At 47.4% G+C, this 23,219-nt stretch overlaps 1 pseudogene; it reads right to left on the minus strand.

The window, feature by feature from the left end:
* Positions 12,099-13,339, minus strand: Hmgb1-ps4 (high mobility group box 1, pseudogene 4; annotated as a pseudogene).

Consider the following 23,219-nt stretch of genomic DNA (forward strand, 5'->3'; position numbering starts at 1 on the left):
TGGTGATCCTGGGTTCTATAAGAAAGCAGGCTGAGCAAGCCGTGGGGAGCAGCCGGTAAGCAGCACCCTTTCATGACCTAGCATCTGCTCCCGCCTCCAGAATCCTGCTCTGTTTGAGTCCCTGTCTTGACTTCCTTTAATGACAGACAGTGATGTGGACAAGCAAGCTGAATCAACCCTTCCCTCCCGATCTTGCATTCTGGCCACAGAGTTTTATAGCAGCCCTAGGAACTGAGACTCCAGCCTTGACTGTTGCCGGGAGAAAGGCAGCTGACCCTGCAGCAGGGGCAGTGGGAGAGCTATTGTCCAACTGATTATGTTCAGACGCTATGATCCATCCACCTGCCAGGGCTCAAAGGGGCATGCAGGACAAAGGGTACCTGGGACCATTCATCACAGGAGCCCTTGGACATCTGTGTCTATTAGAATGGATGAAGCTTAGGTGTGTGTGTGTCTGTGTGTGTATGTGAGAGAGAGAGAGAGAGAGAGAGAGAGAGAGAGAGAGAGAGAGAGAGAGAGAGATAAAGCTCAGGTGTGTGTGTGTGTGGAGGGGCTCTGGCTGGAATGGAACCACTAGACCTGAGGACTCAGCTCAGCTATCCTCTCCTTGGTTCCAAAACCTAGCTTAGATAGCAGGAACCTTCCACATAAACCAGGCGTGCAGGAGCGAACAATCCACTGGGAGATGAAAGTCAGGTGGAGCATGAGCATAGCTACCACTAGTCTGGCTCTATATCTCCACTCACAACTCCAGCAGAGGCTCTGCTACTCCACAGAGGAGGCCACACCGGTACCAAAGCTCCAGGTAAGACGCACCCCTGCAGGAATCCAAAGCCTCCTCAGAGCCTGCCTAGCTCCCCAACATCACCCCAGCATCTCCATATCCCAGCCCCCACTCTAGCAGAAGTCCCCTGCTCTACTGGAAGGCATACTACTGTCCAGGACTCCAGAGGCCATCCCAGCTCCCAGAACCCCAGAATCCCAGAGGCAGCGCCAACACACAAAGCCCCAACAGAGACAGCATACTGGACCTGAGGACTCACAGGTCACTAGAAACACGGCCACTCGGTTCAGAAGACCAAAAAGGAAACGAACCAAGGGGGAAAGAAAAATCTATCCAACAAAGATAATTTATAATTTGGCACCTAAATGATAAACACCCCAAAGCTAGATGCCCAGACGGCAGCATTGTAAGAACAGAATCAACAGTGGCCAGGGCAATATGGCGCCTCCAGATTTCTTTACGTTGGGCTGGATTTGTGGATGGTGCTTAAATTTGACTTTGTCATGGAATATCTTGTTTTCTCCATCTGTGGTGATTGAAACGTGTGCTGGTTATAATAATCTAGGCTGGCATCTGTGGTCTCTTGGCGTCTGCAAGACATCTGTATAGCTGTCTTGGTCAGCTTTCCTACTACAGCAAGCCCTGAATATTCCAACACAGCTAAAACACAAGAAAAGGACCTTAAAACCAACTTCATAACGACGAGAGGTCATTAAGGAGGAAACGAGTGAGTCTCTTTAGAAAGCCAAGAAAAACAAACAGGTGAAGGAAATGAATAAAACTGTGTAAGACCTGAAAGTGGAAATAGAAACAATAAAGAAAACACAAACTGAGAGTTCTGGAGATGGAAAACGTAGGTAAGCAAACAGGAAACACGGATGCAGCATCACCAACAGAGAACAAGAGATGGAAGACAGAGTCTCAGACAAAGAAGAAACAATGGAAGAAATTGATACAGTGGTCAAAGAAAATGTTAGATCTAAAAAAATAAAATGAAAATAAAAAATTCAGGTGCAAAACATCAGGAAATCCGGGACACTGTGAAAAGATTGAACGGAAGAAGAATAGGAGTAGACGAGGGAAAAGATTTCCAGCTCAAAAACCCAGAAAAAAAAGTTTTTTTTCGAGACCAGGTTTCTCTGTGTAGCCCTGGCTGTCCTGGCACTCACTTCATAGACCAGGCTGGCCTTGAACTCAGAAATCCGCCTGCCTCTGCCTCCCGAGTGCTGGGATTAAAGGCGTGTGCCACCACGCCCGGCTAGAAAATATTTTTAACAAAATCATAGAAGAAAAAATATCCTAACCTTAAGGAGGACATGCCTTTAAAGGTACATGAAGCAAACAGAAGAACAAAGATTGAATCAGAAAAGAAATTCCCCACAAAACACTAAATACACAGAACAAAGAAAGAGACAGAAGAGCTGCAAGGGAAAAAAGGCCAAGTAACATACAAAAGCAAACGGGCTAGCACTGCGCTTGACTTCTCAGCGGAGACTCTAAAGCCAGAGGGGCACAGTCAGATAGATGTCTTCCAGAAAAACTTGTGTTCCACAGAATTGGAAAATCTAAAGGAAGTGGGAAATTTTCTTGATAGATACCACTTACTGAAGTTAAATCAAGATCAAACCTATACCCCCTAAGAAAATAGAAGCAGTCATCAAAAGTCTCCCAACCAAAAAAAGCCCAGGGCCAGATGGTTTTAGTGCAGAATTCTACCATACTTTCAAATACCAATACTCCTGAGATTATTCCACAAAATAGAACAGAAGGAACATTGCCAAATTCACTTTATGAGGCTACAGTCACCCTGCTACCTAAACCACATAAAGACAAAAAAAAAGAGAGAGAGAGAGAGAGAATTACAGACTAATTTCCTTTATAAACATTGATGCAAAAACACTCAATAATAGACTCACAAACCAAACCCACAGACACATCAAAAAGGCCATGCACCAGGATCAAGTGGGCTTCATTCCAGAGATGCAAGGATGTTCCAACATGAAAATCTGTCGATGTAATCCACCATATAAACAAATGGAAAGGAAGAGAAAGCCACATGATCATCTCATTAGATGCTGAAAAGGCTTTGAGAAAAGCCAACACCTTTTATGATAAAAGTCTTGGCGAGACCAGCGATACAAAGAACATACCTCAGCAGAGCAAAGGCAATTTATTGCAATCAGATAGCCAACATCAAATTAAGTGGATGGAAACTCAAAGCAATTTCACTAAAATTAGGGACAAGACAAGGTTGTCCACTCTCTCCTTATCTATTCAATACAGTACTTTAAGTTCTACCCAGAGCAATAAGACAACTCAAGGAGATCAAGGAGATACAAACTGAGTCTCAACAGAGGAATCTCAAATGGCTGAGAAGGGGCTGGGGAGATGGCCCAGCAGGTAAGAGCACTGACTGCTCTTCTGAAGGTCCTGAGTTCAAATCTCTGCAACCACATGGTGGCTCACAACTACCCATAATGAGATCTGACACCCTCTTCTGGCACTTATGTATAATAATAAATCTTTGGGCTGGAGAGAGTAGGGCAGAGGTCCTAAAATAAAATTCCCAACAACCACATGAAGGATCACAACCATCACTGTACTCATATACAATAAATAAATCAAATGGTTGAGAAGCACTTAAAGAAATATTCAACATCCTTAGCCATAAGATAAGTATAAATCAAGACGACTCTGAGATTCCATCTTACACCTCTCAGAATAACTAAGATGGTGCTGGCGAGGATGTGGAACATGGTGAACACTCCCTCCATGGTGGGAGTGCAAACTTGTACATTAATTTTGGAAATCAATATGACAGTTTCTCAGAAAAACTGAGAACTGATCTGCCTCAAGACCCAGCTATACCACTCCTAGGCGTACACCCAAAGAAAGACACTTGTTCATTCACAGCCATGCTCATGGCAGCTTTATTCTAGTAACCAGAAACTGAACATAAGCTAGATGTTCCTCAACCAAAGAATGGACAAGAAAAATGTGGTACATTTACACAGTGGAGTGTTACTCAGCTGTTACAAAAATAACACATGACATCTGTAGACAAGTGGATCAAACTAGAAAAAATTATCCCGAGTCAGGTAAGCCAGACCCAGAAAGACAAATCCAGTATGTATCCATTTTAAGTGAGTATTAGCTGTAAAGTAAATGAAAGCCATGCTACAATCCACAGACCCAGAGAACCTAAGTTAACAAGACGGGCTGGGGGGGGGGGGCGGGGGCGGTGGGGATGATGTGTGAATCTCTCTGGGAAGGGGCAGTAGAATAGATATCTCAAGGGACTGGGGGGCAGGTGGGAACAGGAACAGAAGAGATCAGGTGAGGGGAGGAGGGAGGGAAGGAGGGAGAGAGGGAGGGAAGAGAGAGATTTAGTTGTTGGGGTGACATTTCTGTGCATGATGTGAAGTCTGTCTTTGTATTATTCAATTGTTAACTCTGAACTGGAAGATAGCTGAGGACCGTCTGGACTTTGATACTGTCATTTTTGTGGCTCATTGCTGGTATTATATTTTGTGAACACTCTTTTTTTTTTTTTTTTTTTTTTTTTTTGGTTTTTCAAGACAGGGTTTCTCTGAATAGCCCTTGCTGTCCTGGAACTCACTTTGTAGACCAGGCTGGCCTCGAACTCAGAAATCGACCTCTCTCTGCCTCCCGAGTGCTGGGATTGTGGACACTCTAATCCCCTACCTTTTGATTGTCCTAATAAAGATCTGACAGCCACTAGCTGAAGCAGGAAAGGTAAGCTGAACTTCCTGCTGAGATAGGGACTCTGGGAGAAGAATTGGGAGCAAAAGGATTTGCCAGCCTGACATGGAGGAGGGCAGATGTGTGCAGGGTGAGTGGTAACAGGCCAATGGCAGATCTGGACTAGAGTAGATGGGTTAATTAAGTAGGTTAGCTGGCTGGAAGATAGCCTTGCTAATGCCTAAGCCTTTATAAAAAAAACTAGTATGTCTCTGTGTCATTATTCAGCCCCTGGCGGGTCCAAGAAAGTCCAGCACTAGAGACCTGGAACAGACAGCTGGAATCAGGGGCATCTTGGAGTTGAGCTAGAAACCTAGAGCAATGGGAACTCCTAAGAATTGACAAGGGTAACTGACGTAAAAACTTAAGGCTTCTTTGGAAAGTCGGTTGGAATGTGTTTTGCTGGGCAAACATGTGAAGGAATGTTTAGCTGAAGCAGACACAGGTGAAAGGATAGTCTGCTAAAGCAAGCGCATGTTGAAGGGTTCTTTGCCAACAACATGCATGCATTGGTCCACCTTACATTGCGTAGTTGAGCTGCATTTGTTGGGCCTCCAAAGAGAGAAACCACACCAGAAAAACTTCCGGTGGTGTGCTGCAGTTTCTCGCAGCTTCAGCAGACTCGGGCTGATTGGCAGAGTAATGTCAGCTGAGACGGACACACATGCTGAGGCAAGACTTGTAGAGGGCACATGATGTTTGAAAGGAGTGTTGGTGGAACTTGGTGGACAGTGATGGGGGATAGGGGCTGAGCTAGGCTTGCTTACAGAGCTAGCTGTGTGATGCTGTGCATCTCATGTCTTTACTGATATTTGCTTTGCTGACTTGAGCCGAGGCTGAGGTCTGGGTTGTCTCTGCTAGGTAGTGCTACTGCTGTTGATTCCTGTTTGCTATCCTGACTCTACCAAACTGGACTGCTGGTGTGTCTGTGAAGTGTTCGCAAGTGAATCGAGCTGCCATTGCTGACCTGTGAACTGAACTGCAGATTTCCAGACAACACAGACAGGAGTTGCTCCAAAGAACCTTTCTAAACAGGTCCACTCCCCCCCCAACACTCCCCCCCCCCAGCCCTGTATCCTTTCTTTCCTTTTACCTCTGGTGGGTGATGGGCTACAAGGGAGGTTAAAGCATTTAAGAGCCATCATTAAATATAGTCATTTAAAAAAATTAAAGTTACTGGTGATCCTAAGACTCCTAGTGTATGTGGAACCTGAACCAACCATCTCCTATAGCCAGGCAAGACTTCCAGTGGAGGGATTGGGATACCAACCCAGCCACAAAACCTTTGATATACAATTTGTATATCAATGCTGGGGTAAAGGTGACACAGAAATTATGGGAATGGCCAACCAATGACTGGTCCAGCTTGAGACCCATACCACAAGGGGGAGTCCACTCCTGACACCACCTCGAGGGCCAGGAACCAGTGTCTGGAAAGCCCAGAGACTCAGGATAGAATCAAACAGGACTGGCAATGAAAAAAATTATTCCTAATGATATTGTGCTGTTCCGTGGACAGGAGCTGTAGGCATACATTTTTCTCAACTTACTTTAATAATCATCAACCTCTCTTCTAGCCCACCACTAGAGGCAGTGGAAAAGAACAGTTATTAGGACACGAGGAAGTAGACCTGTTTAGAAATAGTTATTTAGGGGTGACTCCAATCCCTTCTTTGTTGTCAGGAGATCAGCAGTTCAGTAGCAAACACCACGTACGAATCAGCAGCTGCAGCCCAGTCCTCTTGGCAGTCACCACACATGAACGAGCAACGGCAGTTCAGTCCACAAGGCTTGCCAACCAGCCCAAGGCCTTGGAAGTGGTCAGAAGCCACAGGAACCTCACAGAAGTTCTTTGTCAAGTTTCTTTCTATGGCCACAAGCAGAGCTCAGCAATGTAAGGTGAACCAATACATGCCTGTCGTTAGTGAAGAATAGGGAGCTGGGGCAAAGCAAACCAATGCTCAAGCTCCTACTGTCTGTGTGATTATATATATATTCCTTTCAAAAATCATGTGTTCTTTCACATGTTTGCTATAGCAAAACATCCTTTTACTTGTGTGCCCCAGCAAAACATCATCTCAAAGAAACCAGAAGTTTCCACTTCAGGAGCTTAGCGTAATCATCATCAGAGAGGCTTCATCCAGCAACGGATGAAAACAGATGCAGAGACCCACAGCCAAACATTAGATGGAGCTTTGGGAATCATGTGGAAGGATTACAGGAGTCAGAGGGGTCAAGGACACCAAAACATCAACAACAAAAACCAAACAACAAAACAAACCCCCTAGAGAACCAAGGAGCCTAGGTTCATTGGGGCTCTCAAAGACTGAGCTGACAATCAGGGCATCTGCCTGGATCTGACCTAGGCCCTTTGCATATATGCTATGGTTGTATACCTTTATCTTCTTGTGGTACTCCTAACAGTGAAACCAAAACAACAAAAAATAACAACAAAACCCAAACCACTAGCACAGCTCAGCATCTTCACTGGTAGCTGTGTAGCAATTTCCATCTTGGAGAGAAATGCATTAAGTTCAGAAGTAAGCAACTCAAAGGCTTCAGGAAGTCCCTGAAACTGACAAGATTAACTTCCTTCCCAATACTATAGAAACAGTAAGGACTGCTGAGAGACACTAAGAATAGCCAAGCTATCTGGAAGAGATGGAAACCAGACAAATTACCTAGAAGAGTCTCAGGCAAGCTGAGCTGTCCCAATGAGACTCTCTCCAAGCTCTGGTGCTTCTGTGAATTGTGCAGTGAACTGCGGGCTCTCAGCTTTCATGAGCTGTCACCCATGCTGGGGTGGGCTTTGGTGCGTCTGTCTTTGAGTCAGTTTTGCTCCTGTAAGTAACCCCTCACCCACATTCCTGCAAGTGACCCCAAATAAAACCCATTGGATCACCAACTGGAATTTGGCAGTATCTATGCTTTGGTGTCCTATCGGTGTCCTGTCTGGAGTGAGTAGATGTTTTTTTCAGGTGTGCCTCAAAATAGTGTCATACAACAGAGGAAAAGCCACCCTGCCTCTTTGCAGCGCTGTGGAGGCATGAGCTACATCCAACAAACAGCCTTTGGCTTGAGAAAAGCCATGAGAATTCCTTTCTCTTTTTTTAAATTATAATTCCAAAAAAAATCCCAAACCAACAAAGAATACAACTGAGAAATTCAAATTATGAAATAATTCTACGTGCCAAAAATAAAAATCAATAGGAGCCTGGTATAACAATCAAAAGACTATTTTTGCAACTCATTTCATAAGCAGAGGCCACTTTCCTGGTCTATGAAGAGCTTGTAGGGGAAGCAGGAGCTGATCAAGGTGAAAACAGGAACAAGCAAGGCACAGGAAAGACCATGAGCTCATCTTAAATCTCCCTCCAAAGAAATGCAAGAGCTAAGCACAAGGCATGCGTTCACATGACAAGGGAGGGGGAGGCCCATGTGTGAGACAACCTTTGGAGAGAGCTCCCTCCTGGGACTTCACCTGACACAGGTGGCAGCACTCACTCCAAAGGATGTATGCAAAGCTGTTCGTCTCAGGCTTCTGCAACATCAACATCTAACACAATTCAGGAGTCGGGAAGTGGAGACCCGTTGGCTCGATCTGTTCAATAGAATACTGTGCATCTGCAAGGCATGAATGGGGTAGTCTCCGGTCAACAGGGAAAGGCATCAGAGGTATGTGGGTGATGAATGGCAAGGCCAAAAAGAGTAAAACAAGGCTGTATGTTTAGCCTTGCTTGCATTTTCAAAAGAAATCTGGAGAGATATAAGAGGCAGAAACAGTTGCCTGTAGGCTGTGGGAGGAAGAGGGTGGGGCAAGAGAGGGCCTTCTCATTGTATCTTACATTTTCTGGATTTCGACACATGAATTTATTCTCCCTTTAGCTTTTTTTCCCTTTTTCTTTTTTGTGAGACAGAATTTCACTATGTAGCCCTGCCTGGCCTGGAACTCACAGTGGAGACCAGACTGGCTTCAAACTCACAGTGGAGACCAGTGCTGGGCTGGAACTGAGCACAGACATGAAGATTGGGTGATAGTGCAAAGCTGATATATATTAATGAGATGAGGGGACAGGAACATCAGCAGAGTGACATGTGACCTCATCAAAGAATGACTTCAAAATAGGTTTCATAATGTCCAGCTAGAACAAGCTTGGCTTCCAGCAAGGTAGAGCAAGTATGTGCTAGCCACAAGTTGGATTAACTAGTAAGGGCACTGACCTAGAGTCAGCACCTCCTGACTCGCAACGGGACCCTCAGAGCAACTTGCAGGTTATGGTATCACAGCTTGGTGGGTACCCACATCGGCCTTGGCCCCTTACCAGCATCACAGGCAGCCAAGTGAGACCGGGCAGTAGAATGTGACCCTAGCATCTTAGGAGTTTCTGCTTTGACCCAGAATGACCTTGAGGGAGTAGTCATGCAGCATGAACCCTGCTCACTCATAAGTCCCCAGAGACAGCTAAGAGTCCCTGCCACTGGCCGCGGACCTGCACTGCATGTGACAGTGACAGTCTCACTTGGGGCTTATGAGGAATCTAGCACATACTCCAAAATCTGAGGGATGTACTGGTGAGGCGGCTCTGTGGGAAGTGCTCGCTGTTCAGGCATGGGCACCTGCGTCTGGGTCAACACACAGTAAAGCTGGGCAAGGCCGTGGACCTCTGTGACCCAAGTGCCGAAGCCCAGACAGATGATTCCGGGGGTTTGATGCTCAAGTGCATCTAACTGAAAGGGCAAAACACAGTTCTATGAGAGGCCCTGCCTCAAAAATAAGGTGAGGGGCAATGGAGAAACACACTGAGCATCTACCCACCTCTGGTCTCTACATGCACAATCACCAGGTGCACACACACCACACCATATTGTGTGTACATGCACATGCACACAGGGGTGATGTGGGATAAAAAGAAAAATGAAAAAATCGGAGGGGTACATGGGTACATCACATCAGGACCATCATTCGAGGACCTCATTCAATCCAGGAAGCCATTTCAGAGCCAGACTGAAATTCTAGAGAGTTCTCTTCCTGTCCAAGTCACATGCTGTTGAGTGGTGTCCTGAGCAGGCAGAGCCACTCCAGACCTTTTCCCTGAGTGGGCCTTTAGCCTTGGTCTTGGTGACACCTGCAAGCTAGTCTAGACAAGGTCGCTGTCAGATCTTCCAGGACAGTGGTGCTGCTATGGACTCTTCTGGGTCCCCTCTAAGTCTTGGTCCAGGAAAATCCAGGTCCTATTACCTGGGGAAAGGCAGAGCCTCGGGCCCCACCCAGCCCTGCCTGGGTAGCATCTGCCCTTACCAAGACCCTGAGGATTCTCTGTGCCTAGTGAATTGTGAGAAGCACTGGCCTAGAACATTCTGCAGAGTCACAGCTGCCCCTCACCTCTGCCTATTCTCAAAGGCCTCCTGAGCGCCCCAGGCCTCAAGTTTTGCTTTGATTCCCAGCTCTGAAGAAAAACAAAACAATAACCTTCTAGGGGCAGGAAAAAATCTCCCAACCTCTGTCCACCTGAGCCCGATTATGCACTGAGCTGCCTCCCCAGCTGGAAGGAGAGGACATTGTGTCAGAAGTTACATGGTCTGCAGCCAAATCCATGATATTCCCTGAGTAGTCAGGCAGTACGGCAAGGAGTGGCACAGCGCCTGGGGATAGAGCACACTATGTACGAGCATGTGCACTTACGAGTGTGTGCATGTATGAATGTGTGCATTGTGAATATGTGTATGTGAATGTTTGCATGCATGTATGTATGCATTGTAAAATGTGTGTATGTGAATGTAGGCATGTATGTATGTTTGTATGCATGCATGCATGTATTGAGACAGGGTCTTATACAGCCAAGCTAGCCTCTGTCCCTGTTTCTTTTCTTTCCCTGTGATGAATATACTGACAAGAAGCAACAACGTAGAGAAGGAAGGTTTATTTTGCTCATAAGTCCACCTCACACTCCGTTGTTGTGGAGACGGTAAGGCAGGAGATTGGGTAACTGCTCACATCACATCCAGGGGCAAGAGCAGGGCAAAGCGAGTGTGGCCAGTCTACCTGCTCTCTCTCGAGCTTTCTTCACGCTTATCCTCAGCTACATAGCGAGTTTGAGGCCAGCATCGTCTATACAAGACCCTATCTCAAATAAGACCATACATAACTTGATTAAAAATAATTTATGGCTAAAAATTACAAATGCCCATTTGAGTTGTTGGGGAAATGATAGTGCCCACAGACTGGATTGATGCAGGACGACCACCAACCACTATATTTGCTTAAAACAGAAAGGGCATTCGCAAAGCATAAGAAATACAATGGACCACGCTGTAGAAACGCTGGCTGACTCTAGGAAGACAGCAGTGAATGGCAGGTCAGGAGTCAGTGGGAACCCTCCTCTGGGGTCAATGAACCTGAAGACAAGGGGCTGCTGTCTTAGTCAGGGTTTCTATTCCTGCACAAACATCATGACCAAGAAGCAAGTTGGGGAGGAAAGGGTTTATTTGGCTTACACTTCCATGCTGCTGTTCATCACCAAGGAAGTCAGGACTGGAACTCAAGCAGGTCAGGAAGCAGGAGCTGATGCAGAGGCCATGGAGGGATGTTCTGTACTGGCTTGCCTCACCTGGCTTGCTCAGCCTGCTCTCTTATAGAACCCAAGACTACCAGCCCAGAGATGGTTCCACCCACAAGGGGCCTTTCCCCCTTGATCACTAATTGAGAAAATGCCTTACAGTTGGGTCTCATGGAGGCATTTCCTCAACTGAAGATCCTTTCTCTGTGATAACTACAGCTGTGTCAAGTTGACACAAAACTAGCCAGTACAATTGACCTCTTGTCAACTTGACACACAAACACATCACTAGTAAGCCTCAGTCCTTACAATCTTATTCATCCCCAAGATCTAAACAACTTTAAAAGTCCCACAGTCTTTACATATTCTTAAAATTTCAATCTCTTTAAAATATCCATCTCTTTTAAAATCCAAAGTCTTTTTACAATTAAAAGTCTCTTAACTGTGGGCTCCACTAAAACAGTTTCTTCCTTCAAGAGGGAAAATATCAGGGCACAGTCACAATCAAAAGCAAAAGTCAATCTCTAACCGTCCAATGTCTGGGATCCAACTCACGATCTTCTAGGCTCCTCCAAGGGCTTGGGTCACTTCTCCAGCCATGCCCTTTGTAGCACACACATCATCCTCTAGGCTCCAGATGCCTGTACTCCACTGCTGCTGCTGCTCTTGGTGGTCATCTCATGGTACTGGCATCTCCAAAACACTGCATGACCCCTTCAGTCCTGGGCCTTCAATTGCAACTGAGGCTGCACCTTCACCAATGACCTTCCATGGCCTCTCACAGTGCCGAGCCTCGGCTGCTTTGCGTGACCCCTTCATGCCTTCAAAACCAGTACCACCTGGGTGACCCTTACATATTACCAAGTCCCGCTGCAGCAGGAGTACAACCTTGGCCATCTCTGGAACACAGCCTGTTTGTGCTTTCAGAAAACACTTCCCAGAAGATGTCACCTCAATGATGCTGGTCTCTTCTTTTTTTCTTCTTCTTTTTTTTTAATTGTATTTACTTAGAAGCATTCAGAATGTCAACAAAACAGCCGCAATTTTTTTTTTTTTTGCAATTACAGAGTGGTATTCAGTTAACAGAACAACAATTATCTTCGTATAAACTGCATCAGAGACAACTGAAGATGAAAAAAATAAAACCCAAAAAGAAAACCAAAAGAAAAAAAAAAAAAACAAAAAACCAAACTACTGTCCCCATATATAACTAATTTGTGCTGTGCACCAACAAGAACCTGCTTTAAATTTCCATGCCAATTTACAACCCCCAGACTGTACCAGGCAAGGTTAGTGGCTATTGAAAATACCACCAGGACAGGGCTATCTAAAGACACATTCGGTAGTGTGTTAACTATACAAAAAAAGACACTGTACAGTTTAAAAACAAATCTTACACAGCCTTACATTTCAATTTGTTTCTTTAAAAGGAGTGAGTTGTGTACAGGGGGGTTAAATGCTTTATAGACAAGAAAAAAAAAACTGCACAAGAACCAACTTATTCATCATCATCACCTTCTTCTTCATCTTCGTCCTCCTCTTCCTCATCCTCTTCATCCTCCTCATCATCTTCCTCTTCCTTCTTTTTCTTGCTCTTTTCAGCCTTGACCACACCCTTTTTCGCTGCATCAAGTTTTCCTTTAGCTCTGTAGGCAGCAATATCCTTCTCATACTTCTCCTTCAGCTTGGCAGCTTTCTTCTCATAGGGCTGCTTGTCATCTGATGCAGTGTTGTTCCACATCTCTCCTAGTTTCTTTGCAACATCACCAATGGATAAGCCAGGATGCTCGCCTTTGATTTTGGGGCGCTACTCAGAACAGAACAAGAAGAAGGCCGAAGGAGGCCTCTTGGGTGCATTGGGGTCCTTGAACTTCTTTTTGGTCTCCCCTTTGGGGGGGATGTAGGTTTTCATTTCTCTTTCATAACGAGCCTTGTCAGCCTTTGCCATATCTTCAAATTTCCCCTTTTCTTTAGCAGACATGGTCTTCCACCTCTCTGAGCACTTCTTGGAGAATCTGAGAAGTTGACAGAAGCATCCGGGTGCTTCTTCTTGTGCTCCTCCCGGCAAGTTTGCACAAAGAATGCATATGAGGACATTTTGCCTCTCGGCTTCTTAGGATCTCCTTTGCCCATGTTTAGTTGATTTTCCTCTGCGAGGCACAGAGTCGCCCAGTGCCCGTCTGGCTCGCGCTTGCCCCGGCGCTGTCTCTATGGAGCTCAATGTACTGCAATGGCTCGCTGGTCTCTTCTTAATCGCCGCTAATTTCTTAGCTCCAGCTAACCAGCATCAATAGTCCCAGTAATGAAAAGTTTTTGCTTTGGTAGTTCTGGTATCTTGTTAATCACAGCTGATTCTTCAGCCCCAGCTAACCAGAACTACAGAATCTTCACAATCAAAACAGCAATGGCCCTGAAAAGAGTCTTTAATTTTCCCTCTGAAATTTCACAAACCAGACCTCCATCTTCTACAGTGTTCTCAACATTATCTTCCAAGCTCCTACACAACATCCGACAGAGCTCTTAACAACAGATGGATCTTCAAGCCCAAAGTTCCAAAGTCCTTCCACAGTCCTCCCCAAAACATGGTCAGGTTGTCACAGGAATACCCCACTCTGCTGGTACCAATTTGTCTTAGTCAGGGTTTCTATTCCTGCACAAACATCATGACCAAGAAGCAAGTTGGGGAGGAAAGGGTTCATTCGGCTTACACTTCCGTACTGCTGTTCATCACCAAGGAAGTCAGGACTGGAACTCAAACAGGTCAGAAAGCAGGAGCTGATGCAGAGGCCATGGAGGGATGTTCTGTACTGGCTTGCCTCACCTGGCTTGCTCAGCCTGCTCTCTTATAGAACCCAAGACTACCAGCCCAGAGATGGTTCCACCCACAAGGGGCCTTTCCCCCTTGATCACTAATTGAGAAAATGTCTTACAGTTGGGTCTCATGGAGGCATTTCCTCAACTGAAGCTCCTTTCTCTGTGATAACTACAGCTGTGTCAAGTTGACACAAAACTAGCCAGTACAGGCTGCCCAGCAAGGCCTGGCTGTGACCTCAGGAAGAAGCTTTCACATTTTGAGTGACAAGGGATGGCACCAGTGCTGCCTCCTTGGGCCTGGGCCTCCGTGTTCATTCGGTCCCTGTGAGGTGCATCTGGCTGCTGCCTCAGGCTCTGGGCTTGTCACACCCTGTCTGGGTGACACTGACGAGGACTACTCTGTCACCAGGGCCTGCAGGAAGCTTCCTGACACACTAGATATTTCATGTTTTATTAGACAGTCTTGCTCATCCCTAACCTGATTTCTTGTCAGCACATCACGCTGCCTTGGCCCCCAAGGCGTAGGGCCAGGGCCAACATGTCAGGGCAGGAAGATCCAGTCATGAGGCACAGGCAGAAGACAAGGAGGTGGCCAGGGAGCCATGCTGGGGGCTGAGGTCATGTTTCTCCTTGAGGACTGTCCTCAGAGATGCAGGCTACAAGGGGCCCTAGGGTGGGATTTGTCTGTGTATATAAGTGCGTGTGCATGTTTACGTGCGTGCATTCTCATGGATGCACATGTACGTGGCAGCCAGAGGTCAACTTCAAGTGTCATTCTTAAGCCACTGTCCACTTGGGTTCTGTTCGGTCTTGTGTGTAAATGAGGGAGAGGAGATGCCACAGCTCACGTAGGGAGGTCAAATGACAATGAGGGAGGGCCATGTGAGTCCCAGGAATCAAACTCAGGCTGTCCTTAAGCTCTTTCACCCACTGAGCCATCTATCTCACTGCCCTTTGCTGGTGTGTGTGTGTGTGTGTGTGTGTGTGTGTGTGTGTGTGTGTGTGTACTGTTTGTTTGAGATAGGTATCTTTGTGGTCAGTGCTGTGTAAGCCAAGACAAGGTCATGAGCTTCGGGGATTTTCCTGTCTCTGCCTCCCATCTCAGCACCGGGTTAGAGATGAGCACTGCCACACTCAGCTTTATGCCAGCCCTGGGGACTCGAGCTCAGCTCCTAATGGCTGTATGGTGAGCCCTTTACCCACCTTCCTCATCTCCCCAGGCTTACCTTTAGAAAACAAAACAAAACAAAACAAAACACAGGCGAGTGCACGCGTGCGCACACATACACATGCACGCACATATATGATAACTCTCACTGGGGACTCAGCTCACAGGTAGAAAAGGCTGCCTGGCCAGCAAGCACCAAGAACCCTCCTGTCTCCCCCACTCCCAACAGCCCCCCCGTGGGCTGCCAGGCATGGGTTTTCTCTTTCTGATGTGGATTCTCTGGATCAAACTCAGGTCATGGGGCTTACACTGGAAGTGCGTTACGCCTGAGCCATCTCCCCAGCTTCTGCGGGTAGGATTTGAGTTTTGGGCTCTCTGAGGTCCCAAAAGAGGAAAACCACCAGGTTTGCTTGATGACCCTCGGCTCTTGCAGGTGTAACGTCCTCTTGCTTCTGGAGGAACAGACGCAGAAAGCACACACTCCTTTCTAGAGCTCAGACCTGCAGCCAAGGGTCTGACAGTGGCCAGAGCTCTCTGGAAACTGGAGCTAGGAACAGTCCAGGATCTCCAGTGTCTCCCCGGGTTCCCCTGTGGCCATCAGGACCCCTATCCCCGAGGTTTGACACAAGAACTTTGTCCTTGTGGTTCCCCCTCAGCATCCCATTTCCCCCCTGGGACTTGGCTGTCTGTCCTTCTGTGTTCAAGGTGGGCAGGAGAAGGCATGGAATCCAGGAGGAGAGAAGTAAGCCCCAGAGGTTGGCGGTGCGGAAGGAGAATCGCTCAGAGCCCTGGTGCTTCTGACCTTGCTCTAAGCATCTGTGTCTGCCTCACTCCCCCGCTATTGTTCCAAAAAGAGAATAGGGAATTTTAGAGGATCTCTTTCCGGAGGGAGCCTGGCCATGCCTGTTTCCTGCATCAGTAATCAGAACTCCCCTAACTCAGGCCGGGAGGACAGTGACAGCCACATTTCATGCTGCCAGCTCCCCCTGCACCATTGATAGAGGCCAAAGGACTAGAGGTCTGAGGAGGGGATCTCTGCCCCCAGAGCCGAGTTTGTCTTGTTCCCCAGGCACCGGGGGCTTTCCTTACGATGTGTCCCTCACTGTCCCTGGAACTCAGGGGACAAAATCCTAACATCTCGTGCACCCCACCCCGTGACAGCACCAGGCAGCTGAAGGCTGGCCAACTGTGGGCATACATGGACCATGGAGTCAGGGCTCTGATGGGACCTCACAGCACAATCAGGGCCAGTTGACCTGGACACAAACCCTGGATCTACCACTTAAGGTTAGCCATACTGTGCCTCAGTTTCCCCATCTGTAAAAGTAGGGCATTGGGCTGACCTAACAGCCTGTAGATGGATAAACAAAGGTGCTGAAGACGCAGAGAGGAGCTGGCCCTGCCTCAGAGCCTTGTTGGGCCAGTGTCTGATCCCAATGCCTTTCCCACTCCCTTCTAGCCTCAGGCCACCTTGCTATAGCTTAGTTTCTAGTTTCTTTCAGTCGACTGACTTGTCAATCAGATGTCTCACACTGGGGCACTAAGATGGATGGCTCAGAGGTTAAGAGCATTAGTTGCTTTTCCAGAGGACCTGAGCTTGGTTCCCAGCACCCACAAAGTCAGTTTGCAATTGCCTGTAACTCCAGCTCCCGGACAGTCTGCACACACATGGTATGCACACTCATGTATTCATATATGCTAATTTTTAAAAAATGTAAATCTTAAAAAACAATTCTTACACAGAACATTGCTATCCACAGCCAGGCCTGCAAACCACAGCACCAAATAGTCTGAACAGCTCTGCTGACAGGGTGCTTTACCTTTGCCTGATAGTGGGTTCTGGTTGGATGGGATAGATCCATCTGCCACTGTGACACCTCACCAGCTCCCTTACTTTCAGGAATGAGACTGTGAGCAACCCCAGGTTAACCCGCTGGAGCACACATGCACTCTCGCACATGCACATACAGAAACACACAGAAGTAGAGGGAGACAAGCTGGGGAGTGGAAAGGGCATGGCAGGGTGAATGTGAACAAAATATATTATGTACATTTGTAAAACTATCATAATAAAACTTCTATGTATAATTCATAATGCTAATTTAAAAAAAAAAAGAACCTTTAAAAAGCAACTCAGAATCATTAAGAGTCTGGGTGTGATGTCTGTGGTGCATGCCCGTGAGGGACAGGAGTTCAAGGTCATTCTTGGCTACATAGACTGAGGCCAGCCTAGGTTACATGAGACCCTGTGGAAGTGAGGGATGGGGGTGGAGCAGTATAGGGAGGGATGGGAGAAGGAGATGAAGGGAGGAAGATAGTCATCAAAGGTCAAGAGGCCCTCCTGCTGGGTGGATTCTAGGGATAAAAATACTGAGCAGTATTAAGCTCCCTGCCACTTGCAGGTGCATGTGACACTCTGGGACAAGTCCCAGTTTAACTCTCACTCAAATCTGGGGATCTTAGCCAGCCCCAGAGAGGACTGCCCTCTGCAGTGCACAAGGGTCCAGGCCTCCTGCTGAGAGAGGTAGAGGAAAGGAAGGAGCCTCCTGTTCCAGGCTAGGTGACAACATGCGGTCCTCTGCAGCTCCAGGCCCAGCTCCAGGCTGGATGACAACCTGGGGTCTTCTGCAGCTATAGGCCCAGCATCCTGTTGGCTTTGGCTGAGGCACAGGCTCCTGGCCCCATGGGGCTAGAGTAGCAGGGTCCTGGAGAAACAATGACTACATGGTTTCAGATGTGGCAGGCTCCTCCCATCTGCCCTACACTGCTAGAGGACCCGTGTGAGCATAGATCCCTGTGACAACGCAGAAAGCCCTCACTGGTGTGGCTCACTAGCCTCATTTCTTGTCCAGACCCACCTGTCGGCAGGGCCTCACTGACCACCCTGGAGCACGGCAGCAAATATCCCAGGCACAGGCTGGAGAGCTGCTGCCCTTGCAGAGGACCCAAATTCTCTTCCCAGTGTCCACATCCAGAGGCTCACAATGACCTGTAGCTCCAGCACCAGAAGGTCTGACCCTCTGGCCTCTATGGTACTGAAGTATGCATAGACAGACACATACAACACTTTAAAAAATTAACAAAATAGTTTTTTTTTTTTTAAGCCCAGCCAGGATCAGACCCCAATAGGGTCCATCAGAGTACAGCAGCAAATGCTTGTCGTGAGGGGAAGTATGGGGGCCTGACAAGGGGATGGCACTTGGCTTGCTGGCTCTGTCCACCATGTTGTAGAGGCATCAGGCCCAGTGCCAGGCCTCCATGATGTCTGCCACCTGTAGGCCAATGTCCAAACAGCAGCAGGTCATAGGAGCTGGAGACAGCAGTGAGCCTGCCTGGAAGACACTCTCCCAGAGCCACAGTACTGCATACCTGAGCAGAGAAGAAAGAGCTGTGCACACACATGTGAGGCAAGCGCCCACCAACCCCGGATGGGGAATGCAGACACACACAGACAAAGGGCAGACTGGATGGGACAAGGGGACTTGGAACAGTGAGCATCCAGCACGTTAGGAGGGCAAACCGCACCCTCCGGATCCATCCTCTGCACACGACCAGGACTAGGCTAGTGACTGCCAGCTGACCTAATTTCCCTCATCCCCAAGTTTGGACCAGCTGGACAAAGCACATCTGCCCTGACCAACCACATCAGCACCCTTCCACTGCCCCTCCTGCCAACGTGCAGCTGCCAACATGCTGTCCCTGGCCTTCCCTTTCCACCACAGAGACGTCTCCATTCCTGTCTGCCTCTGAGTCTCTGCCCAGTGTGCATGACCCAGGGAGGCCACTCTGTGGCTGTAGCAGATTATGAATAAATAGATTCAACTCTCTCCCATCTGCTTGGTCTTTGCTTATTTTCTCAATTGTGAAAATGTCAACAAACTTCCTGTGTGTGGTGTAAGGATTTTGGATAAAGCTAATCTCTATCGGGGCTTTTACATGAGGAGCACTCTAACTGCAATATCAGACTGCTCCTCATCTCACACACTCTGGGTCAGAAAGGGAAAGAGACTGCCAAGGTCAACAGTTGGCCCCGGATTTAGGAGCTCTGGATGCTGGCTTCTAACTGAAGAGGAAACAGATGAAAGCCCTGAGGTAGCAAGGACCCTCCCACTGTCCTTCAAGAGCTGGTGCTGGTGTCTTATAGCGTAGCCATTTCCTTTCCTCCCAACAGCTACTCCAGCACCCATAGGGACTAGGGTACTCCAGAATCCATAGGGGCTAGGGTACTCTAGCATCCATAGGGGCTAGGGTACTCCAGCATCCATAGGGGCTAGGGTACTCCAGCATCCATAGGGGCTAGGGTACTCCAGCATCCATAGGGTTTGCACTGAGCTGGGTAGCTCCCGTCTACCTGCACATGAACCTCAGCACACAGACCTTTGACCCATGGTTGGTCTGTCCCAGTCTTGCGATTCCAGACAACACAGTCAGCAATCTTAGCGCTGCTCAAAATAGCTTCTCAAAAAGAGGTGGACTTTGTGAAAGGTTAACTGCAGAAATTATAAAATGTTGGCTGCACTGTTTGCACCTTTGAACTACATTTTCCTGTTTTTCTTTAGCTTTTTAAGTTTCAAGAATATTTTGGTATTTTGGTTAGTTTTAGCAAAGAAATTTTCATCTGCTCATTGGTGGACCTGTGTAAGCTGTGCCTGTGTGTGTACATTACATAAGTGTGTGCCTGTTTATGTGTGTACACGTGTGTCCTATGTATGCATATACATAACTGTGCATATACACACGTGTATATGTTTGTGCATATTTATGTGTGCTTATTTGAGTGCATGTGTTATACATATGCCCACAGACACATACATATATGTGTATTCATGCATGTATGTGTTGCAGGACTTTGGCTACTTCATGGGTTCTTCTTTCTTCCACTCTTTTGACCCCCTACTACTGGATAGGAGAGAGAGAAGGAGAGGGGACGGGGTTGACTTTATCATTAGACTACGTCCTGCTAATTAGGGACATTGAATTCCTTGGGGCAAATTTGATCTTCACCATCAGAATATCTAATTTCTTCTTATTATTATTTCTTCTTTGCTCATGAATACATACCACAACCAACAGCAACCAAACAACAATCCACCACCCACCTACCCACCCCGCCTCTCAGGGCCTAGCATTTATACCCTCTGAAGAGTCCCCAGAATTCCTAACAGCACACACTCAGAGAAACTATCTACTGCTGGCAAAATCATGACCCTGCTAGAGCATGAGGCAAATAAATCATAGTCAGCTGCTATGGACAATCTGAAGCAGCCCATATCCCACACCTGGCATTAAAATTAAAATATATTCTTATAATATTTCTGTGTTTTTTTAAAAGAAACCAAAATTCCAGAATTCTCAGCCACCACACACACACACACACACACACACACACATTCGTTCCTGTTTGTCCATGTTCATGTATATATGTATGTACATGTGTATGTGCATATATGTATGGTTTGTGTGTGTGTGTGTGTGTGTATATATATATATATATGCATACATAGTGTACATGTATGTTCTTTTTTGGACATGTATATAGGCATATATACACATGTATGCATGTATATGTATGTATGCATGTATAGTTGTATGTATGTGGGCATGTACACACGCCTGTGTATTTGTGCATAGGTGTGTAGTATGTACTTGTTTGTGTATACATATATGTGTGTGTATGTACATGTATATGTACCTGTGTGCATGAGTGTGTGTGTGTAAGACTGGGAACAGGTAGAGCAGAGTATGGTCATTAGCTTTTGAATTGGGGCTGAGTGTACCAGACACATCTTTGTAAAGAATCAACAAGCATTTGTGAATGAATGAATGAATGAATGAATGAATAAATGCATGAACAAATGAGTGAGTTACTAGAAAGAGAAGTCATGGAGATACAGATGCAGCAGTGCGCCCTTCGGAGTCCTCTCACGGCCTCTTTGAAGTTTCCTCCCTCACTTTGGCCACGCCCCGGAGCTCCTTGGCTCTGACTGTGACACAGACCAAGAAGCCAACAGAGAGCAAGTGAGTTATGAACTTTGGCCTTTGTCCGGGATCCCCAATAGCTGAGGAGACCCTTGGAGTGGTGATTTCCAGCTGAGATCCAAAGCCTGACCCCCAAGACCCTGCAGGGGGCTGTCTCTACTGCTGGTCTATCTCTGAAGCAGTCTCCGTCTTGCCTGCCACGCCCAATCTCCCTTGCTCAACCTCCTGGGGCCCAGGGGTTGGGCTTCCATTCCTGGACCTACCTCAGCCTCCCTCCCTCTGGGGCTGGCAGCTCCCTTGAGAAGAAAAACAATTAAGGGGAAGTCACTAATGACAGAGGCTCCGAGTTCTCTATGGATGTGCCTGGCTTGTCAAGTTCCCGGCGAGAGGCCAATAGCTAACTGGGAGACTCCAGTGTCTGAGATTGTGGGAGTGATTCGGGGGAACCAAGGGGGTCTCCTTTGAAGCTGCATCCAGCTCTGTCCTCTCCTCAGGGCCAGGAGCTACCTCATCAGCCCTGTCCAGCTCCATGCTGAGGTCTGGAGGTCCTGCAGAGCCTCTCTGGGCCTGGAGGACAGGTGAAGGGCAGCGCAGCAACACCCCACTGGGGCAGAGAGCACGGAGGCCACAGCTCCAGAGGGAGCCCAGTGCTTTGGGGACTCCTGAGGTAGAATCAAGGCCTGAGACCCCACTGCACTGATGTTAGCTATTTTACCCTTTGCACAACAGAATCCAGCAAAGCTGTGGCAGGGGGACAGCCCAAGTGAAAGCTCTCTTGTCACTGTGGACACAAAGCCCGTAATGTGACTTCTCTACGCCATGCCTCAGCACCTGGAAACTGAAGTGCGGAAAGTGAGCCCTTCCCTGGGTCCTGTGGGTTCCTGCAGAGGTCATGTGGGAGGCTCAGAGAAAGGAGCCTGGATCCCAAACACCCCGAGAAGGGACAGTGAGAAACGGGGTCTGGAGAGCTTAGAGGGGCACACTGAAGATGTGGGGCAGACTGTCAGGGTCCTTGGGGGGCTTTTCCGATCCCCTGCCAGATCACTGTCCCAGAGAAGACTGTCCCACCTCCCAGCCCGCACCCTGCCTTTCAAACATTAGTGTTAAGGTGCATATCTAAAGGTGTGTACGAAGCCCAGTGTGGGGCACACACCTTCAATCCAGCAAAGGCAGGAAGGCTTGCCTGGTCTACAAAGAGAAGCTCAGGTCAGCTAGAGATACAAACTGAGACCTTGTCTCAAAACAAAACAAAACAAGAACCGTTTTCTCCCCCCACCCCCACTTCCCTCCCTCTGGTGCTGGAACCTAGGGCCCAAGCCTGCTGAATAGGCGATCCCTGACTGAGTTGTATCTCTAGCTCACTTTAATTAAATCATTCCTAGCCCCTAATCATTTCTTTTATTTTAAAGTTACATTTACTTATTATTATGTGTAATTTATATATAGTACATAATGTATATCTAACATAATAAATAGCATATATAAGTCATTTAATTACATTGGTTTGTTCCCGAGCATGCGCTACAGTGCCCATGTAGAGGTCAGAGGGCAGTCTGTGGGAGCTGGCCCTCTCCTACCACGTGAGTCCTGGGGATTGAGCTATGATCATGACATTTGACAGTGGGTGCCTTTATCCTCTGAGCCACCTTGCTGACCCCTGTCCATTTCCACTAGCAGTGTTTCCCGGGATCCATGGCAGATCAGATGCATACAGCTGCTGGGAGTGGGTGTTTTAGCTTGAGCTCTTGCAGCCAAGGCTGGTCTTGGATGTGCCATGCAGCCAGTCACGAACCGGAACTGCTAACCCGTCTGCTTTGCCTCCTGAGTGCTGGGGTCACAGGCATTTGCCATCAAGCCTGGTTTATTTAGTGCTGGCGAGAGAAGCACTCTGTCAACTGAGCTCCATTCCCAGCCTCCTCTCTTTCCTTGTTGGTATCAGTGCAATGGCTGTAAATTTAATGACGGTTCTTTTTTTTTTTTTTTTTTTTTTTTTTTTTAAAGATTTATTTATTTATTATATGTAAGTACACTGTAGCTGTCTTCAGACATTCCAGAAGAGGGAGTCAGATCTCATTACAGATGGTTGTGAGCCACCATGTGGTTGCTGGGATTTGAACTCTGGACCTTCGGAAGAGCAGTCGGGTGCTCTTACCCA

This window comes from Mus musculus, chromosome 19 (genome assembly GCF_000001635.26).
Source record: "Mus musculus strain C57BL/6J chromosome 19, GRCm38.p6 C57BL/6J".
Taxonomy (NCBI): Eukaryota; Metazoa; Chordata; class Mammalia; order Rodentia; family Muridae; genus Mus; species Mus musculus.